This window comes from Mustela putorius, unplaced genomic scaffold, assembly GCF_011764305.1.
Source record: "Mustela putorius furo isolate JIRA1106 unplaced genomic scaffold, ASM1176430v1.1 tig00000640_pilon_pilon_pilon, whole genome shotgun sequence".
Taxonomy (NCBI): Eukaryota; Metazoa; Chordata; class Mammalia; order Carnivora; family Mustelidae; genus Mustela; species Mustela putorius.
The window spans coordinates 10,936,943-10,946,209 of NW_025421432.1; the positions used below are offsets into that span (position 1 = coordinate 10,936,943).

The window sequence follows — 9,267 nt, forward strand, 5'->3', positions numbered from 1 at the left end:
AGAAAGTTAAGTGGCTTGCCTAAGGTCCCATAACTAGAAACAGTTGTAGCTAGTATTCAAAACTAAGTTTAACTCCTACACTTGAACTTTTTACCATTCTGCAATACCACAGACCTTAAAAAAATAAAAATATTTTTTTGAACTTTTTGAACTTTTGAACTTGAACTTTATACCATTCTGCCACACCACAGACCTTAAAAAAATAAAAATAAAAAAGAATTTAAAAAATAAATAAAAATTTAAAAATAAAAATATTAAAAAAATAAAATAAAAAATAAAAATAATAAAAATAAAAAAATATTTAAAGAGCTTCTTAGTTTAATTTTTAACTAACTTTTTATTTTAGAAATTTTTTGTTAAAGATTTATCTATTTGTTTTAGAGAGAGAGGGCACCAGCAGGGGGAAAGGCAGAGGGAGAGGAAGAGAGAGATAGAGAGAGAAGCAAACTCCCTGCTGAGTGGGGAGCCCAACTCAAGGCTCTGTCTCAGGACCCCAAGATCATGACCTGAGCTGAAATCAAGAGTCAGACACTTAACCAGAGCCACCCAAGCGCCCCACAGAAAGTTGTACATATGTAAGAATAGAATAGTGTAATGAAGCATCCCCATACCCATCACCTAGCTTCAATGATCATTCCCATCCAACCATTTTTTTTTTCATGGATCCTCTCCTCAAATTCACACTTCATTTTCCTTTATCTTACAGTATTTAAAAATGAATCCCAGACATCCTATCTCATCACCTATAAATGCCTTACAATGTTTCTCTAGTGTATGAGAACTTAGAAAAAAAGCATAATAGCATTATCATGCCCTCCCAAATTCATACACATTCCTTCATACATTTAATATCCAATGCAAGTTCACCTTTCCCTGATTGTCTCAGAAATATCTTTTTACAGTTGTTCTAATAAAAATTCAAATACGGGGCACACATTACATATTTAGACATTCTCTTAGGTTTCTTAATTTATGACAATTCTCCTTCTCTCTCTCTCTCTTTTTTTTTTTTTTTTAAGCCATGTGTTTGTTGAAGATAAATGGGATTTTGTTCTGGGGGAATTTTTTTGCTTTTCACATCAGATGGGTAAGGTACCAATTATGTTGTGACAATGTCTGAGGGAGGCACATTCCACCTGGTGGCTGAACACCCAGTCATCACACCTGTGAACAACAAAAGGTTCTGTCTTGTGGCATTGCTAATACTCTGAGTTGGCTAATGGCATCCTCCTGGTGTCATTAGCAAGTTCTTCCATCTCCCATCTTTTCCATCACCTGCCAGTTAGTTCAAGAGGTTTGAGTAAATTCAGGTTCAAAATTATTATTATTATTTTGTTTTGGAAAGACTACTCCATAGGTGTAATAACTACTTTTTAACTAAATGGTGTAACTGCTCTATTAAATGTGCTCAGTCTAAAATTAGGAAAACAGCTTTTCTTCTCCCACCTCTGCCTTTATTTTATCTTTTTAATTTTGTTTATTTATTTATTTATTTAGAGCACAAGCTGGGGGGAGGGGCAAAGAGAGAGGAAGAAAGAGAATCTTAAACAGGTTCTATGTTCAGCACAGAGCCTGACTTGGGGCTTGATCTCATGGGGCTGGATCTCACAACCCTGAGCTGAAATCAAGAATTGAACACTTAACTGCCTGAGTCCAGGCACCCTTATTTTGTTTAATTTTTAGTTTTTTTAAGTAATCTCTACACCCAACATGGGACTTGAACTTCCAACCCCAAGATCAAGAGTCGCAGGCTCAACTGACTGAGCCAACTCAGTACCCTCTCCCACCTCCTCCTTTTTTTTTTTTTTTTTTTGGTCAGAGAGAGAGCACATGCCCACACAAGCAGGGGGAGTGGCAGGCAGAAGGAAAAGCAGACTCCCAGCTGAGCATGGAGCCCAATGGGAGACTCAATCCCAGGACCTTCAGATCAGGACCTGAGCTAGAGGCAGATGCTTAACTGACTGAGCTACCGGGGGGCCCCTCACCTCTGCCTTTTTAAAAGATCTCCCTTCTGTGCCCCCAGTGACATTTCAGGCAGGTCCCTTACCTTTAGGGTCACTTTCAGATGTGAGAAGAGTCTCATTTTCAGTTATGCAAAATTCCAGTTCAACCTAAATTCACTTTAATTTTCATTAAATCCAAATCTCACTATTTCTCTTATTATGGGATGGCCTGTCCTTTTATCTCATTTAGTAGAGTGTCTCCCCACCTTGTCCCCTTGGTCCATGAGAAACATAGCGCATTCTGGCCCAGCTGAATGCTAGAACCTTCTGTTCACATCCAGCCACCAGGGCCAGTCCCAACCAGCTTCCAGTCTACTATCTCTCTATACTCCTCAAACTCCAGGGGACCCTTGTCAGATTCTCCCCAAAGCACTCCTTGACTTCCACTCCTGTCCGGGCACAGGGCAGTTGTACCTATTCTCCCAGCCCAGCAAGCATCTGACCAGGGAGTGAGAGTCCCGCATTCTTTTCCATCTAGGCTAGCATTCCCAGTTCTCTAAGGCCTTCTTCTGTTGGCTCTGGTAGGAGAAGTGATATCCCAGGTGCACAAGAAATGTTGTTGTGCTCTCTCCTCTTGCAAAGTCCCCCTAAAGATGCATCTGCCTAACTGAATCTTTGGCCTTCTCTGATAACAGGAGTGCGAGAGATGGTTGCTGGACTGGAATGTCCCTCTCACAGTAACACCTGTGTTCATGAGTTGAGAACGCTTCTCACTCATCTTCTACACCTATGTGGCTCTATCTTCAATTTTTATCAACAGGAAAATCTCCATCTCCATCTATACAATCTATTAAGATTTACCCTCAACTTCACTTTATAAAGTAGTTTTGCTAGAGATACAGAATTTCCTACTTTGTTTTAAATGAAATGATTTAGGGGCGCCTGGGTGGCTCAGTCAGTTAAGCACCTGACTCTTGATTTTAGCTCAGGTAATAGTCTCAGGGTTGTGAGATGGAGCCCCACCTCAGGCTCCCGGCTGGGCGTGGAGACTGCTTAAGATTCTTCCTCTCCTTCTTCCCCACCCCCTCCACCCTGCCTGTTGTCTAAAAAAAAAAAAATAAAAAAATAAAAAAAAAATTATACAACGAATGATTTAGATAGACTCTAATTTAAATACATAAACTCTAATTTAAATACTACTCCCCAGGATATTTTTTCTCATGTGTCAGCGGGATGTTGTTGAATGTCAAGCACAAGTACCAACAACGTTTGTCTTCTGTCCTTACTCAAGAAGACCTGGGTGTTGTATGAAATACCAAAAACAACAAAACAAGGAAGGGGCAACCACAGAGGACAAGCAAGCAGATCTACAGTGATACATTGGCCGAATTAAATACATCCAGTCTTGTTCAATATGTTCATAGTTCAGAACTATGTACTTGTTGGATTCCTGTTTTATTAGATAACACCTACAACCATTTTAACTGGTGTGTGAAGATCTATGTGTATTTTTAAAAATTAATGGGTTTAATTACAATTGCTGGGTGGAGAACTGCTTATTCCAGCCTTAACTAGAGTTAGAATTAGGAAATAAAAAGGCTTACTGACTCACCGGAGAGTCAGCTGAGTCCATTTTTATTCTGCTCTCAAAGTAGGAGTGAACCATAAAGTAACCAAAAACAGCATGCTGGTGAATCAGTGTCCATGGATGAATGTGTGTGTGTGTGTGTGTGTGTGTGTGTGTGTGTAGAGGCAACTCTGTTACATCAAATTGGCTGCAATAAAGAGTTTAAACATGAATGAGAGTTTCTGGAGGTGTACGGCGGTATAATGGGCCCATTTCATCACACTCAATCATGTTAATCGTGGATACAGCTAGCTAAATAGGCCTGAATCCAAGTATTAAATGTCCAACATGTGTGCGCACCTAGCAGAGTTTCAGGCTCACGTTAGGATCTTAATAAATGTTTGTGGAAGGAGGCAGGAGGCAGGAAAAAGGGAGGAAGCAGGGGAGGGAGGGAAAGATGGAGGGTGGAAGGGAAAGTCATTTTTATTACCTCATGTTAACAACTGAGTAAGCATTGATGGGTTCATGGTCTTTCCATAGTGCGCTTAGCATGGAATTTAGGCCTGACTGCGCAAAGAGGAAAAAAAAAATGTAAGAGTTTAATAAAAATCATGTTACAGTAACAACTGAAAGCTGACAGCACAGGAGTTGGAGAAAGGAAGGAATATTAAACATTCAGGTTTTATGTTTTTGTTTTTAACTCTGGCATTATGAATTAACTTTATTAACATACTTAGCATTCCAGAATATCAAGCCACTGATCTGTTCTCTTAAAAACACCCTTTTCCAAGTCATTTGAATTAAATTACAAATATTTTTAAACACAAAAGCACTATTAATGAATAAAAAACGAGTGTTCCATTAAGGAATGTAATGTAGAATGCATTTTTACAGCAGACCTGATGAAACAGAATTTCAGGACAAGGTAATATATCAGTCATTCGAAGTCTGGGTCATGTGCTGATTTCATAATCATTCTTTCTGTCCTCATCCCACTCTTGGACCCTGACTGCGGAGGGAGTAATAGCCACAGTTCCCTGGTGCCCTCTCCCTGAAGGTCACGCCCCTCAGACTTCTCTCTCCTTCCTCCCTCACTCCCTGCTTTGGCTACTTGGTGCTGTCTACCTCCCATTTCACCCTCTTGGAGAACCCTTTAAAGACCTGAGGAGAGACGTGAAATTGCCTCATGGCCAAAGTAACCCTCCCTTAGGGTGTTCCTTTGGTACTTTCTAGAACCCTCCAGGACCACACTTTTCTCAGAGGCCATCATAGTTCTCATCCCTAGAACCCAGACTCCATGTAGAACCAGTCCGTACTCACATCTGAATCCTATCTACATGTCCAACACCAATCTGTGTTAGATACTACAGTTTAGAAATGAACAAAACAGATGTTGTCTTCGGATTTGGGAGGTATACCATCTTCTGAGGAAGAGCCTTACATAAATCCACAGGGAAAACAGGAGAGGGCGATGTATGCTACGAAGCAAGAATCCAGGGTGCGGGGCTGGGGGGCGGTGGCAAGAAGAGCAGGAGAGGCAGACTCTGACTGGGGGGTTAGCAAAGCTTCTCTGAGGAAGCATTTAACTTGAAGCCCAGTATGGCTCCGGTGATTCAGGTGATTCAGGCTTGAGGGAGACGCAACCGTGTGTGGGAAGTGTGGGGCCCCTGGGGCTGGAGTGGCCGGGCCAAAGACACAGGGATGGAAGAGGGTCCTGGGTCAAGAAGCCGTGGAGCCTTAGAGGCCACGTTAGGGATTTTGTATTTTATCCTAAATGTAAACCACTGAAGGCTTAAGCGGGAGATGAATGTGATGTGTGTACTTATGTGCCTTGTGTTTACTGGTTAGTATTGAATATGTACAAACAAACGAATGAATTAAATACACACAGTAAATCAGTGATACAGTTTGACGCCGTTTTAGAGTTTTACCAGCTCCAGGCAGTTAGATGAATCAGATACAACTCGTTCTTGGGAAACCAAGTAGAAGCTAGTTGACTTCCAGCTACTTACCACTCATTTTTCTCTTTCCTACCAACCCTTCATTTTCTTTTAGGTAACACATCTCCCCATTGTGTGGATTCTCGGTGGCCGGCTCTTCCTTGGCTGAGAGGCAGGTTGCAGTGGAAATCCTCTCCTGGGGCTTAGAGTCTTTAGCAGAGGAAAGGAGGGGATGGGGGAGATGTCTGAAGAAATGTGTTTCAGCCATGCTAAGATTAAAGCATGTATTTCGGGCTCTGGTGTGCCTCAGAGACAAAACTAGTTTCTGAATGCAGTTTTGTCTTTGCCCTATTGATTCTGCCAGTTTGGGTTGGAAACCACTCTCTTTGCCTTAAAGACTATTTTCCAAATTATGTTCCACAAAACACAAGTGTCAATTATTACGTAAGTCTGAAGAGCAGTGAAGACTCTACCCTTTCCTGGGGTCTTAAAGGACACCATAGCATCTTAAAGCATTCAAAAAAAAAAAAAAAAAAATCCTGCACATAAAGAAATCTGAATATTTTCCCAATGTTTCCCAAATGTCTGGTCATGCAAATCTTCTTCCTGCAAAATGTACTAAAGAAGCAGCATTTTGTGGAACCCACTTTGAGAAGTGTTGTTTTTGAAAATCAAAGCAAAAGTGGGGTTTTTCCATTTTCTCTGTGCCATCTGTTCATGTTCCCTTGGCAGTAGGTTTATTCTTTTTCTTGTTTTTCTGCTTTAAATACTCCTTGGACATTCTTTTTGTTATTGTCCTTTTTAGAATATTTAAAGGCCTCCATCCCTGCTAGCAAACACTATACTTTGGATTTATTCTAGAGATGGCCCTGAGATGCCTCTTAACGTAAAGGCCTGTCAAGGTGCTCTAAGAGTAGCCACAGGGTTCACTTATTTTTCTGAGTGTGACTTTTCTGAATGTTTCTAAAACTGGAAGTGATATGGTAGAGGGAAAGGTCACCATTTGGCCCCTGCATTTAGCCTGTGTCTTATGCACATGCACACATGAACACACGAACATACACAAATACATATCATAAAAGTAGCACAGTCCATTTGGAAGGTTTCCCTAAAGACATCCAGACAATCCAAGCTGAGATGGAAAATGTGGATGGAACTATGGGGACAGATCATTGCTCTGCCAACTTGCCCTGGCTGATCCAGTAAGAGCATGAAGGGAAAGTCAGGGGCCCCAGAAAAAGGCCAGGTTGGACAGGAGGAGGGCAGGAGCCAAAGATTAGCCATGATGGCTGTGACCTTGATCTAAGAGATGAGAGCAAAGCAACTAGCGTCTTTCACTCTTCATTCACTCACTAATTCACTGAACTAACATTATTCAGTATTCATTCTGCAAAGACGTTCGGCTTGGTTCCTGTCTTCAAAAAATTTCCTGTTGTAAATGGCAAGATTTTATTTCTTTATGACCGAGTAGTATTCCATTGTATGTTGTGTGGGGTGTGTGTGTGTGTGTATGTGTGTGTGTATCTCCCAGTTTCTTTATCCATTCATCCATCTTTGGACACTTAAATTGTTTCCATATTTGGACTATTGTAAATAATGCTGCAGTGAACACAAGATATCCTTTTGAATTACCATCTTCCTTTTCTTTGGGTAGATATCCAGTAGTGAAATTGTTGTATCATAGGGTAGTTCTATTTGTAATTTTTTGAGGAACCTCCATACTGTTTTCCATAATGGCTGCACCGACTTACATTCCTACCAACACTGCGTTTCTCCACATCCTTGCTAACACTGGATATTTCCTGTATTATTGGTTTTAGCTATTCTGACAGGTGTGAGGTGGTATCTTACTGTGGTTTTGATTTGGATTTCCCTGATGATGAGTGATACTGAGCATCTGTTCATGTGCCCATTGGCCATTTGTATGTCTTCTTTGGAAAAATGTCTATTCAGACCCTCCATCCATTTTTTAAACATTGTTTTCTTGTTATTGAGTTGTTTCAGGTCTTTACATATTTTGGATATTAACCCATTATTGGATATATAATTTGCAAATATCTTGCCATTTACAACAACACGATACCCTAAATGAACTGAGTCAGAGAAAGATAAAGACCACATGACTTCCATTATATGTGGACTCTAAAACCAAAACAAAGGAACAAAACAAAACAAAACTTATAGATACAGAGAACAGAAGGGTGTCTGCTACAGAGGAGGGGGATGGGCTAAATGGGTGAAACAGATCAAGAGGTACAACTTTCCTGTTATAAAATAAATAAGTCCTGGGGAGATTATATACTGCATGGTGACTATAGTCAATAATATTGGATTGCATTTGAAAGTTGCTAAGAAAGTAGATCTTGAAAGTGCTCATCATAAGAAAAATATTTTTCTGTAACTCTGTGTAGGGATGGGTGTAAATAGACTTATTGTGGTGATCATTTTATAATGTATACAAGTATCAGATCATTATGTTGTACACCTGAAACTAATATAATGTTTTTGTCAGTTATACTTGAATAAAAACATTTACTGTCATATTGGGCAATAAAAATGTGCAATAGGGGGGCACCTGGGTGGCTCAGTCCGTTGAGTGGCTGCCTTCGGCTCAGGTCATGATCTCCAGGTCCTGGGATCCAGCCCCGCATCGGGCTCCTTGCTCAGAGGGAAGTCTGCTTCTCCCTCTGCCCCTACCACTCATGCTCTCTCTCTCACTCTCTCTCTCGCAAATAAATAAAATCTTTTAAAAAATGTGCAATAGAATCTGCAAGTATTATGTTAAAAGTAAGAACAAAGCGCTTTTCTGCATTAATTTACATATTTAGATACCTTCTCTAACTTAAACTTGTGTTGCTCTAGAAATACATTATTTGTTTCATGAATGTGCTTTCAATTTTCTCTACTAACTCATGTTCATTCATGTTCACTGCTTCATAGCATTTTTATAGCGTTGCATTGCAAAATATAATACCAAATTCAAATTACCATAAATATTTGTGGCTAAGTTAAATATCCATCCTATTGATGAATGTTCAGGTTTCTTTAATTTCTTTGCGATGCTGCAGGGCTGTTCTCACGTACACCTGATGGATGCGAAATGTTCCTAATTGTGGTTTTAACTTGCCTTTCCCTGATTGCTAGTGAGGTTGGGCATCCTTCATTTGTTTATTGGCCATTTGGGATGCTATGAATTCTTTTACACTTTCAGGACTATGCATTCAGCCCACCTTCAGTGAGTACTGAAGCTCCTCCTTCCCAGGGTGAAGTACTTTGGTGACCTCATACTAATACCTTCCAAGTTAGCCTCACTGAAGCCCAGTTTTGCAAGCGGGTGGGTTCTGAAAAGAGTTGTTTTTCTGTCGGCCCAATGTCTGTGATGCATTTGGTGGATCCATTGACTTACAACACTCACCTACATCTCACTATGGTGGGGCTAGTTTGCCTTCGTTTCCCTGAGAAGGAGAGCCCAGCTCTGCTCTGCTGGAGCATTGCCAAGTCTCACCATTCCTCTTCTAGGGCCCTAGAGACTCTCTACTGACCCTGAGTTGCTGGCTGAGGTTCTGCTCCAAAAAGATGAAGCATTTACAAGTGTAATATTACTTCCCTCCTAAATTGAAGCGTCTCCTGTGCATGGAGCGCCAGACCGACAATGTTCCACCTGTCACCCGGACCCCCTTAGGTATCAGCATTGGATGCAATTACATTTTTTTATTCCTCCCCTTTGAACATTAACTTGGACCACCGGCCAGCATCTGCGGGGGTCAGAGCCATGGCCAAATCCTGTTCCTGAGCCTGCTTCCAGCCTCCACTTCCT

General features: G+C 40.8%; 1 non-coding gene across 1 annotated transcript; it reads right to left on the reverse strand.

The window, feature by feature from the left end:
* Positions 1-1,077: 1,077 nt before the first annotated feature.
* Positions 1,078-1,183, reverse strand: LOC123392874. The gene has a single exon (XR_006607560.1). It is a non-coding gene; the product is annotated as a small nucleolar RNA U13 (small nucleolar RNA).
* Positions 1,184-9,267: the final 8,084 nt, after the last annotated feature.